Source organism: Pseudoliparis swirei, chromosome 6, assembly GCF_029220125.1.
Source record: "Pseudoliparis swirei isolate HS2019 ecotype Mariana Trench chromosome 6, NWPU_hadal_v1, whole genome shotgun sequence".
In the NCBI taxonomy this organism is placed as follows: domain Eukaryota; kingdom Metazoa; phylum Chordata; class Actinopteri; order Perciformes; family Liparidae; genus Pseudoliparis; species Pseudoliparis swirei.
Genome location: NC_079393.1, coordinates 17,075,619 through 17,094,027, shown reverse-complemented (window position 1 = coordinate 17,094,027; position 18,409 = coordinate 17,075,619).

The following is an 18,409-nucleotide window of genomic DNA, read 5'->3' as shown; positions in this document are numbered from 1 at the left end:
CTCGGGGATCTACAAACACGCATCCTGTCATGAATGTAATGTTACATTAATTATTAATAGTCAATAGACTTCTTAAAATATGCTTAAAATAAATATTATATATAAATTATATATATAAATAATGATTAAGATTAAGATTCAGTCAAGAATTACAGATCAATTCAGTTTACAATCATATATCATTTACAGAAGATCAATATAAAAGTTGTCTTCAAATGAAGTCTATTGAGAGTGCCAATGCGTGACTGGTAGCGAGTAGGTTACGAAGTAAGTGCATGAATGGATAAGCAGGTAAAGGCATGTATCAAGTGAAATGATGGCATGGTCTCAGAGGGGGAAGCTGGCTGGCTAGAGCGGATGTGCGCGAGAGCGCTGGGAAGCCAGCAGCTGACGCTGAGAGGCTGACTCTGAGCAGCGCTGAACGTGCCACGACAGCCTACCCATCGCACACTGAGCATAAGCTAATCTATTCACTGTCCCACTCTCTCATGCTACAGCATCACTGTAGCTTTGTCTTTGCACTGCAATGAATCGGCATCTGCATCTGAGCTGCAGAACGTGTCCGTGGACGAGCACGTGAGCATGCTGAGCTTGGAGACTCTGGCTGGCTGGAGAGTGACGGAGGATCAGACCGATGACTGCTGGATCGCGTAATAGCAATCATGCATGCAGTAGAGAACAGTTAGGACATGAGACTGAGGCAGAAGTGAAGCTTAAATGCACTGTAAATGTGAAGATGGTATGATGTAGTGAAAGTCTGGATGGTAACACTTCTGGAATGTCTGAATCCAGTTGTTAGGAAACAATGAAAAGCATGCGTAGATATCTACATGAAAGTCTTTCACAGAACATTACATCAAGAGAAAGCTACAAGAGTTTGCTGAGTATATTTATACTCTTATTTAGCAATATTTGTGATTGAATTATTATCAATTTCCATATTAAAGAAATTTCGACTATTTACGGAAAGCCGATAATTTGCATTTAAAACATCTAGTTTAATAACAGTATTAGATGAAGATTACATTAATAATAGTCTGAGAATATATGACTATATCACTTCTTTAATTACATCTAATTCAATTGCAGTTATATTTCAATTTTCCTACTTCGCATGAACTTTACAGTTTACTACATGTTACACTCGATTGACACTAAGTGCTAGATTAGTTACAAACATGGTGTTGGTTAGTTTAATCAATCATCACGGCACGTTGCGTTGACGCTTCAGTGAATGAGTTCTTGACTTAAGAACTTCGACTTCTCAGGGTACTGACAGAGTCATATCGATGATCGAAACCCGGATGCGTACTTATCGTTACCGGACTGCGAGCAGGTATGCTCAAGGCTGACGAGCGCTATAGCTTTGTCGGTCTTTACGATGCACTACAAGTCACGTGGGAGTGCGTTCATTAGCTCTGACGATAGAGGCTCCCTGAGCATAGACTTCAACCAGCTCATGAAGTGCTCAGTCATTGCGTGGAATAGGGGTTTATGCAGGCTAACGTTGACGAGTAGCGTTCGGCCGGGGTCTCGCTTGTGCCTGGAGCGGGGCTCTCGCCTGGGGCATCGGTAGCTCAGCAGCCGTGGCTCAGCTTGAGTCAGGAGCTACGACGCTCTCAGCTGTGGAGCTGTGTCAGGAGAGGTGGCAACTTGCTCATAAGCTGATCTGAGTGGGGGAGCATCTTGTCAGTCTAGACAAGAGGGTGTTCGTATGGGACTGTCCTGATTGGCAGTTGATGGTCAGAGCATCATGGCCTGGTCTTGGAACCCCAGGTTACAGCTGCACGTCGAGGAGGCTGAGTAGTGTGGCATGGATGTCTAGTTGCAGAGTGTTACACGATGCTGAACCAAACTTATCGGATGCAAGGTACCAAGATGCTATGTGTTAACAGAAATAGCTAGTGCGTGTCTTGAGATTTAGCTCATATTGTAAATGTATTGAGAGATCGTCAATAATGTACTCATCGGGCCATCGTGGCTAGATGCACAGAGGTCTTTACATTGTCAGCTCAGTGCACCCAGATGCATGGTCTGATCTATCACTCATGAGATTGCAATCCAGTGCTGAATGTAAAGCACAATGCATACATCGATCGATGTTGCATCAACAATGCAAGTGCACTGAATTCCTATCGATAGCTTAAATGCACAACATAATATCAATCATTGTCATGCAGTAAGTATGTATAATTTTGTAGACATTCTCATCTGAGATGACGTAGCTTGATCATGATTCACTATCTAGCAGGATGTCTAAGGTCAATCACTGCTGTCATTAGATGAATTATCACTTATCTGCGTCAATTAGATGACAAAAGCCAAAGTATCTTATCTTATGTATCATCATGATTGGCCATGCGATTAAGATCAATGGCAAGCTGGGGTCAGACTCATGTACGAATGAAAGTCAGATGCAATCTTGATCTGTCATTAAAATCTAAATTTCTTTAATAGATACAGCACTTCAGAAGTCTGTATCAAATAGATCATTGACTTTAACAGTTAGAATTACAGTAACTTAAGATCATTAAGCATCGTGAATTTGTATTGAAGTCACATCTTTAAGTCGAATGATGTTTCTAAAATGCACTTAGAGCAACTATACAACTCTAAAGATGATTAAAAAGCCAGTACATCTCATATAAGACATGGATGGACATCAATGTATATGCACTAAGACGTAACTAAGATCATGTCTGAATATAGCTTAAGTTCAAACTAGCCACAATATTCAGTATTAAATCGTCATCATGACAATTCATTACAAGTATTAAGTTCACAACAACATCATGAATGTAATCAATAGTACATAGAAGAAGATGACGTGCTCAGTAAATTGATCCGTCAAGTCGAGTTGTAGTTGAAGTCACAATAGTCATTAATACATTCAAGCAATCTTGAAGACTAAAGTACCATAGTGACAGTCGATGTAATTTCAGTAGTCTTTATCAGTAGAAACGCAATCATAAATGCACTTATTGAATCTTGCAGTCAAATTTATCTATTTACTCATTTCAGCATCAAATCCTTAACTGATGGTCCTTAAAAGTTAACATGATGCAAATAGAACAGACTCTAGTCAATTTATAAAAGTAGATGCATTTCAATGACACAAGTTTAGAATGCTCAATCACTACCTTGAATTAAGTATTGCATTCTTGATCGATTGAATTCAGCTGACCATTAGTAAAAGTGTAACTGTCGACACAATTAAGAGTTATAGTAGCTTCAGATCCGAATCATTCGGCCTAAGCAAATATCAAGGAGTAGCATCACAGATTTACCTAGCTGCGATCGAGAAGTCCTATGTACGATAGTATTGAACATCAACACTAGTATATTCGACTTGCATGTACTATCATTCATGATTACAGTCACTCATAAATACCGGACAAGTTCATCTTGAGGTCCTTCTGTACGGACAAACGTACGATACTCTAGTCATTCAGAATAAGTTGTAGTTTCATGCAGACTTCCAGTATGCACTTCACATTCTTACAGTCTCGTTGAACATAACTGGAGATCTGTTATAATACATGGATCTCGACATTGTATAAAGCTATAATAATCTCATTAAAATTCAATGTTTAAGAATTACTTACAAGTTAGATGGATTTCATAAACGTTAGTAAATTTAATCAATGATAGAACAGATTCTATTTACTTCTTACATCACTGTATGCAGAAATACGTAAATTGTTTAAATTCAGTTAACATCAAAGACACTTAGAATGACTCATAGAATCGACGGTTTGCTGTTATTACATGATTTACGCTCTAAAATAACATCTTCAGAAAGTCATTGATTCTCACTACTAGCATTACCATACTTTTGCATTCAGTCTGCAATTTAAACTGTTATAAGAAACACTATATTAGACTCTTTGTCTTAAGCTACTTGTATTCTATCTGCAGTCACTAGCATCTGAAGTACAAGATCTAAGTTAGTTCAAAATCAAAGTGTATTCTGTTCATATCAAGATTCCTAACATTATCCCAAGCATCTAATGATTTTATCATAAATCACGACTTAGAAATATGACTTTACATGCAGCAATGCGTGAATGTAAAATCTAATTAGGATATAGATCCAGACTAAATCTACTTATAGATGTCAAATAACTTAGTTTCTATGAATTAACAGGTTAACTACTGTCCAATCAGATCAGTTACGTTCATGTAACATTCTTATACTCTGAAATAGTACATCAGTACTTGACAGGTCTCGCATACATATGAGAGGTGACTTAATTACTGTAGTTCAATGGGTCTCAATGAGATTCTTTGAGATGGATTCATGACTAAGTATATCTGAGGTAAATACTTACTCATTCATCAGTTCATGTAAATTTTTGATACTGCTATTTATTGATCAGTTTAATGTCTCATTCGCTTTATGAGACCAATACAATTCCTTTATACTTAATCTCTATAAATGTACACGAATCAGTGTATACTTGATGAGTCATTACTATGTAATTTTAAGTTATTTAATCTGACAGCTATTAAGATTCTAATCAATTTTGAGGACAACTAGTAGGATTCTATCATTACGCACACCGACGTTACTGAACTCTAGACATTAGGCTACTCAAACTCGATGTTCCATGTTGACTCGATTAGTCGTCCATCTGTGTTGAACATCGTATATCTCTGATGTATGACAACGATTGCTGTCAAGCCCTTCATGAGCTATACAGTCTTACGCTTTAATCCTATGGTCTCCGTTTCAAGTCCGTCCTTGTATTCAACTCAACCGCTACGTGTAGTCTTATTACCTGAGCTTACCTAGTACATTGAGTCCAGCCTGCATCAGTGTCTCGACGCCTTGTCCTCCTGATGCGTATATCAAGTATCTTCAAGTGTCTATGAAGTTCCACTTCTGAATCATGAAGTAGTCATCCTGATTCTAAGAATTCAGTTCCATCCCTGCATTCCAAAGAAGCAGCGACTAGTCTATATTTTCCTATGGCTACTGTATCATTGCTGCTTGTATCTATCAATCGAGCTAATATAGACTACTTATGATGGTTTCGATTATGATGCCATTCTACATGTCTTGCATTGATCTAATTCACCATAGTCATAGTCCACACTTAGTGATCTATACGCTATGTGAGTCCTCACTTCGACTCGCTTAGTCTTGTGATCCGTACCAGTAGTCTGTTTCAGGAATGGCATACTATGTGTGGCATGTACTTCTGTGTCAATTCTCAGTCTTTCTAGATTACCCCTTTAATTATAAAAAGAACTTGGTCATTAAACTTAATTTGCAAATTAAGTTTGAAGACGTTTGCAAGTATGAATATTCTGATTAGGCACTATCAAATGCAATTGCTGACCGTTTCCAGAATCTATTCAATCATTCCTGTCAGGTTTACGACTTGAACTTTTAAAGTTTTAAACCCCTCCGTTCCTCCGTTTAAAACCTGTCGCTACCCATGACTTCTCCGGATACATTTGTTCTCTTGCTAAACAAAAATGTTTAAATCCAGGCTTAAGGGCTCACTTTCAAATCTCTGCCCAATTTGCCTTCCTCTAATGTATTTATTTCTGACTGTTATTTGCAGATTGCCACCCTTTTCAAAGGCTGTTTGACCTTTAAATAAGAATCGGATTCCATCTTGACTCAAAAAGTGGGGATGTCGTAAAGTGCAAAGCAAATCCAACTTATAGCCCCAGCGGTTTTCAACTATTGGTTTTGATTAAAACAAATCTCTTTATAAGTATACTGTCCCCTTTCCGAACCCCGAGTGAGCTAAATGCATGCTCGATTCCCTTTCCCATGAATATTTATCAACCACCTTTGGCTATGCAAATTAATTAGTTTTAGAAATTTTTTCACAATTGTAATTTGCAGTTTGTCTTAAACAGATCTTCCCTGTTTTTTACTAAATTTTAGAAAAGCACTCTTCAGTTCTGCAAAAAAGTATCTCTGAAGTCCTTCCAGGTCAGCAGTGTGTTCGATTCTTACTTATTTCACTTTACTCACGAACGTCAATACTCCAGTCAACCTTCTTTGAACCGGGGAATACTTAGAAGGAACAAAGCTTAAAAAAAACGTTAAACGGTTTATTTCAAATGAGTTTAACAATGTTCACACCTCTTATGAAAATAAAAACATACATTGATTTGTAGACATACTTTTAGTTTGTTTTGCTATTCTTGATCGGAAGAATTATATGTTGTGTGTTCCTTCCCCTGTTTGCTGTTAGGAAGGGACTTCCGTCACTCTGCACCTCTATTTACAAAGAAACAGTTCATCATCTTCCCTTTCATGACACTAACAAGGGCGCATAGCATCATACGTTTAATTGCGGTTGTCATCCTAGCCCTGAACCATGATGTTAAAACTGTAATTGTTCACAGCTCCCTGATGAAGAAGAGGCCATCCCACCAATCCTTCAGTACAACAACCACATGCACAACACAGATATGTAAGTGTCCTTTTAGTTTGTCTGACAACAGTGTTCACGTGACTTCTGCTATTCTCAAATCACACACGCCATGCAGGTCGTGCCTTTGTTGTGGAAGGTGTTGCATTCAGTGTCCTCTCGGTGGCAGCAGATCCACATTTTGCGGAGGCCCCATGTGACTCGTTGCAGTTCCTGCCCTTTGTTGGGAATTTCTATTGACTGTTGGATGCTACCACAGAGGCCCGCAGTGTCCCGTCACTCAGTGTGGACTCCATTGTGAATGCTGTCGTGCATCCTGTGCTGTGTTCTCGAGGGATGCTCACCTGTGCCGTTTGTTGAGAGGGGGGATTTCACACAACAGCTCCTCAAAGTGACCTTGAAGTCACGTTTACTGTGGAAATAAATATGATACAATTAGAAAAAGGTAATCCGTCAGTGTAATCGAGCCAGTAGAGTTATATAGAGGATGCAGGAACAACGAGAGGCCAAATCTCAGGCCAAAGGAAACAATACTGCTATCAAAACCATGACAACACACACTGTGAGCCACAACTTGTTTTTCACTAATTATGTGATGTTCTTTTTTCAGAGTGGAGTCGAATTTCTCTGTGGAGCAGACCTGACGCTAGATCTGTCTTCATCACACATCACCCATTTGTTCCTTTTAATGTTCCTACTAGACATAAATATACATTTTATATGATTAATTCTCTCCAATCAAAACCTTTTTTCATATAGTGTGTCTTTTTGAAAAAAGATTTGAATTGAAACAAATCTGCAAATGAAATAAGGTCTTTTCTGTCTTCTCAATATATCTATTCCAGTTTAAATCAATTGACATTCAATTAAACATTGGTATTAAGTGTGATTGGCATTACTGGAGATTTCAAAATGTAGGGTCAATTTAATTAAAACTGCTGGATTTGTCTCTAGTTCAATACAAGAAGGAGAGCAGGGATGCACCTAATTTAAACATGACCATGAACATATAATGGTTCCTTTAAGTCGGTTTGAGAGAAATATTTAAAATCATGTTTTGTATTATGTTTACTTCAACACCACTTTGCAGTGGATTTTCCGCAGTAGGAGCTTTCATAACTTTGTTTTCACTTTTTCTGCCCGTGTGACATCACAGACTGCAGGTCACATTCAAAGACAGTACACAGACCTTGTTGGGCAACTTTTAGCTGTCAGCTTAAATTGTTATAAGTTTAGATGCATAATTGCTTTTCCTTTCATTTCAATTAGATACATAAAAAAATTGGATGGATAATTATATGTGTCTTCCTGGAGAGGTTTTGAAATGAGAGTTATGCATCATTAAGTATATATTTATACCTGCCTCCACCTATGGGTGCTCACAGGAGGAGTTGCTGAAAAATATATTAATAAATACCACATTATGGTGCACTATGAACCATTTATTACATGTTTATGTACTGCTTATGAATGTTAAATAGAAGAGTTACGGTAATGTGTCATAGAATTTTTTCATCCACGTTATTGTTCTTATTCCTGTGAAAAGCTGTTTGTACATTAATATTTATGTCATGCTGTTTTGAAAAGTTTGTTGATGGTATTGTTCTTTTGAGAATCAGTAAATAATTATTATTATCTAATTTATAATATATCATGTATAATTTATTTATTATTATAATAATGACTTTGTAGTAATTGAGTACCGTTAACCACTTTAATAAATACATTTTGCAGAACATAATGGATTAAAAAAATCCCAATTTACCAATTAACCCTTGGTGCCTTCTTTTTATTTGATTCAATTTGACCAACTCATTCCCTTCCCTCCCCTTTGGGTCATTTTTGACCTGATTCAATGTTTCACCTCCTGTTACCTTTTTATTTACTAACATATTTTACCTTTTTGGGCAAATTTGGATAATAATTAAAACTCTCCAGAAATTATTAGAATTAATATTGTTTTCCAAGTTTAGTGTGAGGCACTTTATTTTGTTTGTTTGACTACGAAAGAACACCGACATTAATCAAATTAATCCTAGTATTTAATTCGGGTCAAAATGACCCTAAGGCAACACAAGGGTTAAAAGAGGAGGTATTAAGTAGTGTCCTTCATTTAGAAGCCCTTCAGTGTCCCCTCTCTCGTGGAGTCAGGTGGAGGTTAAAGGTCACACCCTTATTGCTCTCTCGGGACGCAGTGTGACCAAAAACAAACCAGCGTCATCATCGGGACCTCTGGTCAAAGAGTAGCAAAGGTCAAGGTCACCAACAGGGCTGCACACATATGCTGGAGTCTATCAATGTAAACTGATTGAAAGAGATCATTCCTGTGGATGCATGCACTGGATATTGGTGCTGTTCTTTGCACCTGGCTGGGTAGAAATCTGGAGGAGTAGTTTCATCCCATGAGAAATAGTCTTTCAATAAATGGACCATGATGTCTTTAAATAAATGTTGTTTCACAATGCAGTTCATTTCTGTCCTTCTGTTCATTTTCTGATCATGGCAGTGTAATCCCCACGTGCTCAGTCTTCTGTCCACCTGTCTGGAGTTTTTCATTGATCGAAGGCCGGCAGCAGTTCATGGTGGGAGTGCAGACGATTCCCACACATGAGTAGCAGCGAGGAATCGCCTCGTCCAGTCTCCTCGCTAACAAAGGCAGGCTTAGTGCTGTTTTCTTTTGTCATCAGTAACGTGTTTGAGTAAAGGAGGTAATGGTGCCACAAGTGCTCCAATTAAACAAGATGCAGCCCTGCTGGGTAGAAAGGCTCCCTCATTGCCCCCAATATCCCCCAAAATACATACACACACACAAACCGGGCCTCTTCTCATCCTACCCCCATGCAGTTCCCGTCCCAACTCCGCTCATGTTTATTCATCAGCCACTTACAGGGCAAACCGGAGGCCTATTAAAACTAAATCTCTCTTATTTATAAATGATACAGGGCTGTCTTCTGTGAGTTCGAGGGAACGGAGCCGTATGGCCTCATAACAGCCATGTTTGAAGACGTTTCCCCCCCTTTGGATCGACAGTGACCAACGATTTGACACAAAACACAAAACTGTACCAATAGCGGGGGAGCAGAGAGGCCACAGAGAAGGTGGGATGGAAAAACTTGAGGAGGCAAGGGGGCATGAAAAGAGGGAGGGACAGACAGAGAATGAGGCCTCACTTTCATTGCTGATGACTGACTGCCTGCCAGCCGGGCTCAATCATGATCTTTGATTGGCAGGTCGGGGGGAAAGAGAGGGTGGGAAAGAGGGTCTGGGACGAGAGCGTATGGGAGCTGCACAAAACATACTCCCATACAGGGGGCCGCGCAGACGCTCATTAATGATAAAGAACATACCAGGGAAAGCGTGTTTTCTCTGCATGTTGTTTGTAGGTTGAGATTAGTTTGTAATCGAGTGTTGTAAGATGCACAGAGCATCGCAGGGCTAAGTCCAACGTGGGAGGTCACGTCAGAGCACCTGCCAGTGGCTATTCGGCTTTTCGTTTTTTTAATTTTTCTCCATTATTTGAAGAAAACAATGTAATATGTCTAAGAGTGATTAGGTTGCCAGCGTATTCATTTGATTGTTTTACCGTTTACACATTGGTGTCAGTCACTCTGCAGTAAAACTCCCCTTTACAGTTACGAGGCTCTGCAGCGGTTAGAGGAGTATTCAGGGGTTCGTGTTCACTCCCATATAAAGAAAGCAGTAAAAGCCCCTATTGAAAGAAACCACAAGTCAATAAACCCTTCAAACCCCCACTCTTTTCTCTCTAGACTTAATCTGTTCACGTTTTGTGCAGTGTCAGTGTCCCCTAAAGGTCACTTCTCAGCAGGTGCATTTGATTTCCAAAATTCTCTGACCATTTAGATCTGGACTGTCTTTTTGATGCCCAATACTGCCACGAATGAAGTGCCATAAAGTCCCAACATCAGTCCTGTCCGCATTTACAGCGGTGGACCCAACTGTGCTTTCAATATCCATGTTCAGAACAATACCAGGAAATACTGGCACTATGCTGTATGCAAGCCAGCATGCTTTTTTGGCTATTCTGACCCGCAAAATATAAACAGGGTCAAAGTTCGAGGGGAATTGTACTGATGAAGTAGTCATTTCCTAATCGAATGCATACTGCATGCAACTGTAGCACCGTTCAAGGGAAGAATGTATCAAAAGTAAGCAATTTGGATTCCAGTGCAAGTTAATTTATTCAGTTTTTAAGTATATTAATTGCAGAGGGGATTTTATCTGACAGATATATCTAAAGCTTTACGTAAAACAAATGTAAAATAAGCTTATAAGACATAATGTATTAGCTTCTGACCTCTGTGGCTTGTGGCCTGGTTTTTGAGCGAAATACTTTTACTTGTAGGCGAGTATATTTTTATTGTTTTACTGGTACATTCAGAGTAAATGATCCGAGGCTACCTCTTTCACAACTGCCCATCACTTGCTGCCCTTCTGTTTGCAACTTGCTGATGAACTTCCTCGCTCCGGCTTTCCCAGGTATCCACAGGCCTCCCCACGCCACTAACTCTCCACAGAGGCTGCTTAAGTGTCCCTATCGGACCACAGTGGAGAGGAACAGCAGATTAACCATGATCCTATCCGCTCACCGCTAGCCCCTTCATACGCTCCGTTACACCAGCATTTAAAAGGAGGAGGGGACGCCATTCAGGACCCTGATATGAATCCCAGACGAAGGGGACAAGAACAGAGCTTTCACCCCCGTTTCACAGAAAATACCCCTTTCTGGCACCCTCTAATTCTGGTTGCTACGGGCTCCTGGGTTCAATGGTGGACTCCCGTTGTGAGGGGACAAAGCCTCTCAGTCATCCGGCGATGGTTGCTAGGGGAGGCAGAATGTGTGGGGAGGGACGGGCTGCCGTTGTCCCAGACGAAATGTCTCTCTTAAGGCGGCCGAGATCTGGTGATTGACAGGTGGCTACACGCTCCACTGCGGATCACCCGGGAGGTCTGGGGGGGCCTTATATCTGTGACCGTGTGAGTGTGTGACCGTGTGCGTGTGTGTGTGTGTGTGTGTGTGTGTGTGTGTGTGTGTGTCCATGGCAGGTTATGGTAGTTGGCAAATAATACATGTGGGTTATTACCTGTAGAGGGAGCTGCCTCTGCTTCAAACAGCTGTTCAATCACCCTAATAACTAAAACTCTACCGTGTTGGGCTAAATGCACCAAATCAATAAGGACGTAAATAATTTACATGCATTCAAAAGGCTGTTTAAAATGTGAAATCCCTTAAAAACTCCCCTCCAGGTCAAAATATATGTTCCTATTGTTGCTTCATTTTAAAGTTTGAACTTCACACACGTAGTTTGGGTGTTCATGCTCCATTGTGCAGGTGCTTGAACTGTATTCTGAGTGGATGAAACATATCAGACACAAATTATAATTCAAGCAGAATACTGTTATGTCTTCCAACATGTCTGGAGTTTATCGTTTAGTGGAGATCAGCAGCGTTTTCTCGAAGTATCACAAATAAAAATGTACTTATGGCAGAAAAATTTTCAAGTGACTGATGTTATCCATGACATTATTAGATTATTAATTTAATTAATGAATTATATTTCAACAATTCATTGATATAGATTATAGACTGTGCTGAAGATTTTGGCATTTTAATTAGTATCTGTGAATAAATTGATAAAAAATGAAATTCAAATAAATACGAATCAAAGTATTAGGACCATAGTCCAACTGTAAAGGTAATCAATTACAGAGTAGCATGCTGTTCATGGTTGGTGTAATATATGCTGCATGTTGTCTTATATTGTAATTATATATATATATATATATATATATATATATATATATATATATATATATATATACATATCATGAATGTAAGATATTGGATCTAAAGAATAAAATGTACAGTTGTGTTTAGAAAGTGGACAAAAAGCATCATTGAGTTAACAGAGAATCACAGTTGTCCTAGTTTAAGTGAACAAGAAGGCCTTCTCTGCAGAGACAAATATACAAGCTTAGTATAAGTGAGACAGAGAGAACACATTGTAAATCAAAAAAGGGTAAATTAAGTCTGTCGGTGTGTGTTTATCTGCATCAAAAGGATTAGTGATATTCAGATTTGTGTCTCTCCCCAGCCTGGGAACTATTACCCCGCCACTCTCTAGACACCAGCAGTCCCTGGTTCCCCCTCCAGGGCCACGGAGGTGAGTGGGAACAGACAGCGTAGGACGTGGGGATCTAAAGGGGTTCACACAGGACACCGTCTCCCCTCAGATCGACGGCTGGGACAGTCTGGGTTCTGCTCTCCCAGACAGGGAGCCCTTCAATCCATCAGATGCTGCTCACGCCCATCCCCATCCCCCTTCCCCTTGACCTTGACTCTCTGTCACTGTGGCCCTCCAGACAGTCTGGGGTCAAAGGGTAACACAGCAGCCACACATCAGACACGGTTCAGGTCCCCTGTGTCCATATGAATGCTGAATGGTAAATCACCCTAAAATCAGCCTGTTGGAATGTGGCTTTGAATTCCTGCAGCGATGGACCCAAAGACCTCAGGGAGACCGTCAGACATTATTGTGACAGTATGAAGACCGTGAAATCAAACGGTTTGATCGCCTTGCATTTATACGCTCATGTCTCATCCGGCAGGAATATGGATTTAAACAAAACTCAATTGTATGTGTTATCCACGTGGATCTCTTGTTACCTATGCAGTGGGTTATCTATATCATTTGTGTTTATTCATGAAGAGAATCCGCTTTCAGTCGCATTGAGCACCATTTCCAAGCAGCCATGCTCCATTTTACCTTTCACCTTTGACTGCTGATTCACATCGCCTTCAGCCAATCACGGCCCAGCTAACCAGCATGTCATGACAGATTTGTGAGAGAAAGAAACGGCTGCATCCTCATGAGGCTTTTTGAAAAATGCCAACTGGCACAGTGTGAAGCTCTGATGAGCGCCGTGTGAGCATGCGCACGGGGCTGATGTGTCTCGATGGGCTCACCTCTCCCTCTCACACACTGTCACTCTCTTTTTTCCCTCCTGTCTCCACTCTTCGAGACGTGCATCACTGTTTTTCTGTTATCAAAACAAATGTCCTCATTGTCTAATTGTGGTCCTCCGTCATTCTCCCTCTAATGTATACTTGTAAAAGAGCTCATTTCTTCGGGAGACATTTTACATTCAAAGCCAATTTAAAGTCTGGATGTAAAGCACAAGGATCGGTGGGCACGACAGCCACAGGACAGGACAAAGCAGCAGTCACAACAGAGTATGTCCCACTTGAGTGTTGTCCTCACATTGTCGACATGGACATGCACAGTGACAAAATAAAAAAGACACACATACACACACACACACACTGCTTCCTCTCCTCCCTCACATCAGGTTAGATGTGTTCTGTACAAACACATAAATGCCTTTTGTGGTGCTGGATGCCAGTTGCTTTGCCTGCTGCTCCAAACCCTCATCAGTTTTTCCATAAAATCTCAGCCTGCATCCACTGATTTCATTATCACTGATTTCATTGTTTTTTTTAACCGCCCATCTTATTAGTAAGGAAGCTTCTTAAAAAGCTGGATTTGGTTGTGGGGATGATGACATTTAAAATGTAATTAATTTTGCGCTTTAAATTTGCATTAGGTTTAATAGAAATAAAAAAGTATGTATTAATTTAGTTAATTAAAAGAATAAATAAGGAATTTATTATTTGAATTGTTAATTGGGCGTCAAGTTGTTTTCTTTTCATTTGCGTGTTTTAAAGTGAATTCAGTTCGTCCTTTATGTCAAATGGACATTGTCATTGTTCTGACAGCGTGTTGCACTTTACAAGACTCTCACGAAAATCAATTCAGAAAAGATCGTGAATAAAAATAGATTTTGTTTGTGCGGTTATGACTACAATCAAAAGGCTGTAAACTGCACGCGGCACACTGCTGCTTGATTATTTGTGGAGAGAACTAATATCACCTCGCATAGGCCTCTCCTACGTGTAAAAGGTTCCTGTGCATTCTGCAACCTCGAACGTCTCGTTATATAAATATCGCACGTGTTTGCACCATTAGTAATTAAACAACCCAGAAATGTCAACTTTAAAAATAAAAAATAAATCCTATCATGTTTTTATTTTTTAATGAATGTCCTCGTCCACCATTCAAAGCCCAGCAGACAGTCGTTAATGTGCCGGCCGAACGGGACCGCAGCCTGCACGGCGCTCGGCCGCGGACTCTCCGGAGCAACGTGCCTGACGCCGGCTGACCATCACCGTTACCGGCTCCGACGAGCTGCGGCGCGAGGCGCTGCACGCGGCACTGATGCTGCTACGCACCAATCAAGGGAGGCACTGTGGCTGTAAACGCTGATGTAAACTCGTAATAAAAAGGTGCAAATTAATACCCAGGGAACTAAAACAACCACTTACAAGAAAGACATAATACATGTGTTTATTAAGTATTAGACTCTGTCAAAGTGACTCTTTTAAATAAACATAAATATAGGCTATATTTGATAATTGACATATACTTTAAAAATACATATAGGAACCATTAATTAGCGAATTAAGAAGCTGGCTGTATTCAAACTTTTTGTAGGAATATCAAAGAGATATTATTATAAAGTAAATGTTATCAATCTTAACATGATATAGGCTAAACCCCAGATCAGAGGATAACTAAAACGTTGCTAACTAAATTGATCTATTCATATTAATGTGTGTGTGTGTATATATATATACAAAAACTGTTCCAGGATTAGTTTCTCCTTGGCACTGTGAATTCAGCACTAAATACAATTGTTTTTCTCCAGATCCTTTCTTATTGGTCTCTATACCCTTGACAACGATATACTGTATATATGCTCTAAAATTACCTTCTGCATTGACAACAAATGTAATCAATTAGCTAAATGTATAACTTTCTTTGTCTTCATATTCCTTCATGTAATGCATGTTTGATTTATTTTCAGTCATTTTCAGCTGACAGCAGAAAGAAGCCGACATTGCACTGGATCCTTTTCAAAAATGTGTTATCCTTTCATATTTCCCTTCTTAAACTATTTAAGAAATCCAACATAGTTTGGAATAAGCATCAGCTCCTTAGGGGAGGAACCAATTGATTATAAAGAGACCCAGACTCTTTGGGAGGAGAAAGGGCCCCCTGTGGTTTTAAACCAGCTCCTCTAACTTTCCAAAATGCAGGGGCCCAGAGGCCGGGCTGTGAGGAGTGAGTGTGCCTCCACAAAATGACGCAGAGCGACTCCTCTGAAGCGGCAGTGAGCTGGGTGGTGAGGAAGGACTTGTAGGATGCATTAAATCAGCCTGATTAGGAGTTTTAGGCGAGGGCAAGGCGCAGGTCTGACTGAAAGGCTGCCGGCAGCTCTTGAGTGATACTATTCACATCTTGGGAGAAAGGTCAGAGTCAGAGGAGTTCACAGGCCCTATCCCCATTCTTATGCTAACGGTTCATATACACATCGGCTCATTCAGTGGCTGGAAAGGCATAAACAGCTTCTTCTGACTTTCCCTCCAAAAGGTTTGGGTTCTTTAACTCTCTGTTTCTCTCTCTTGTTGCCTCTGAAGTGGAAATTAGTTTCAATTTGAGAGTATTGAACTTTGCATACTCTTGTAAGAAAGTCTAAATCATGTTAAAAAAATTAAAGTCAGATGAGAAGAGATATGGCTCTATTTGCTCTATATTTTCAAAAGTTTTCTCTCTAAATCAAAGCTAAACGCTATTTTAAAAGTGTTACTTCGTTCCTTCAGTAACAAATCCTCAGTGGGGAAGTCCTTATATTATCTGTTTGACCAGTAACACATTTGTTTGACCAGGTTTTATTAACTTCCTGTAAATAGACTTCTTCTGGCATGTGCCTGTCTCTCTGAGTGCAGTGGTCAATGGGGAATAGCAGGAAATAGCCACTTAATTAGCGGCCCTTGACCTTTGGCTGTGGCTCAGACGACTCCTGACCTCCACGTCTCTCCAGCCTGTTTAATGTCCTCTGGGGGACTGTCCAGATCATGACCCCTGACCCCCAGCTGACTTACAGGGACTTCACCAACAGGTCACTGACCAGCCTCTCAAGACACTTGTCAAGAAGCAATATTCAACCCAAGTAGCAGATTCAAGCGATTACTTCTGCAGAGAGACGATAGGACACTGAAGCTGACATGGTTATGGGGGAGCTCTCCAACATGTGTTTGCAAAAAGAAACAGAACAAAAACACACTTGCAGAGTATATAGGGCAAATAAAAATAAGTTTATTGATAGAAATCACCAGTGTAACAGTTTTTACAAAATCAATTGAAAACATTAGGCGTTCGTTCAAACCACACGTCACAGAGGATGATTTCACTAATTAGTTTCCAGCCATCCAGAGTGTGTGTGCGTGGGGGGAGGGGGGGGGGGCAGTCACCAAAACCTGTGCAATGATGGATTGAAAACATGCTGACTCCTGCATGGATCTCTGATACATGAGTGCGACTTTAGATTCAGGTGTAAAAAATGAAAAACTAAAACCCTTCAGTTCTTTATTACAACTCCTGTCCTCCCCTTGTTTGTGAATATGTTTGTCTGTTTTCCGTTTGGTGTTTATTGTGTTCAATAGCTTACCTATATTTTGGTTTATAGATCCTCTATTTATTCGATTGTAGAACATATAATATATACACTACCGTTCAAAAGTTTGGGGTCACCCAGACAATTTCGTGTCTTTCATGAAAACTCACACTTTTATTTATCAAATGAATTGAACATTTCATGGAACATATAGTCAAGACATTGACAAGGTTAGAAATAATGATTAATATTTGAAGTATTAATTTTGTTCTACAAACTTCAAGCTCAAAGGAAGGCCAGTTGTATAGCTTATATCACCAGCATAACTGTTTTCAGCTGTGCTAACATAATTGCACAAGGGTTTTCTAATCAGATATTAGTCTTCTAAGGCGATTAGCAAACACAATGTACCATCAGAACACTGGAGTGATAGTTGCTGTAAAAGGGCCTCTATACACCTATGGAGATATTTCATTAGAAACCAGACGTTTCCACCTAGAATAGTCATTTACCACATTAACAATGTATAGTGTGTATTTTTGATTAATTTAATGTTATCTTTATTGAAAAAACAGTGCTTTTCTTTGAAAAATAAAGACATTTCTAAGTGACCCCAAACTTGTGAACGGTAGTGTATAGTATTCTAGTTTTTTAAGTTGCTTATCGTTATGCAATAGCTCTCGTACTTCCATTGCTCTGAGTAGTGATCAGTGAAGTTTTGATGTTTTATCTTAATTTATGTCATGACGAGACAGTGACGCTTATACACTATATTCATTTTAAATAAAAAAGTGAAAAAAAGATTGTTGTACATTTTAAGAAAATATTTTAAATTGTATTGGAGAGGAACTTTCTAAATTTGGGACATATCCTAAAGAGACAGCGATAATCTCTTGTTGACCCTGCACTTGTCCATCTGTTGTTTGACTCCGGACCCGGATCAGCCGGACCCTGATTGTGGTGCAGCTGACACCAGATAGGCCTGTAATCCCAAAACCGGATTAATCATCCAAACTGGGCCGAGGGCAGTACAATACATGTGGGATTGAAAGTAAACATTTCCAAAATAAAACACTTCTTTTAGATTAGTATTTACATTTTTCACAGCATAGAATGAATATAATTGATATAGTGTGGAGTTTTGTGGGCAATTAACTTTTCTTTTCCCACACGATTCAACACACGTCGCTGTGTCTGCTCCTCCTAATTACAATTTAATGTGGGGTCACTCAAACATTTTCTCACACACATTACCATTTGAATCTAAAAACAGAACAGAGAGAGAGAGAGAAAGGGGCCTGCAGACTTGACTCTTAATATATTGTCTATTTTAAATTTGTGTTTTTTCATTTATTTTGAAGATTAAAGATGTATTTTAAGAAAATATAAAAACATAACCTTTAGCATACCCGCAGTATAATGATCTATTGTTTCCCTGCCTAATCTAATTGCTCAAAAACACGACTGTAACACAGAGA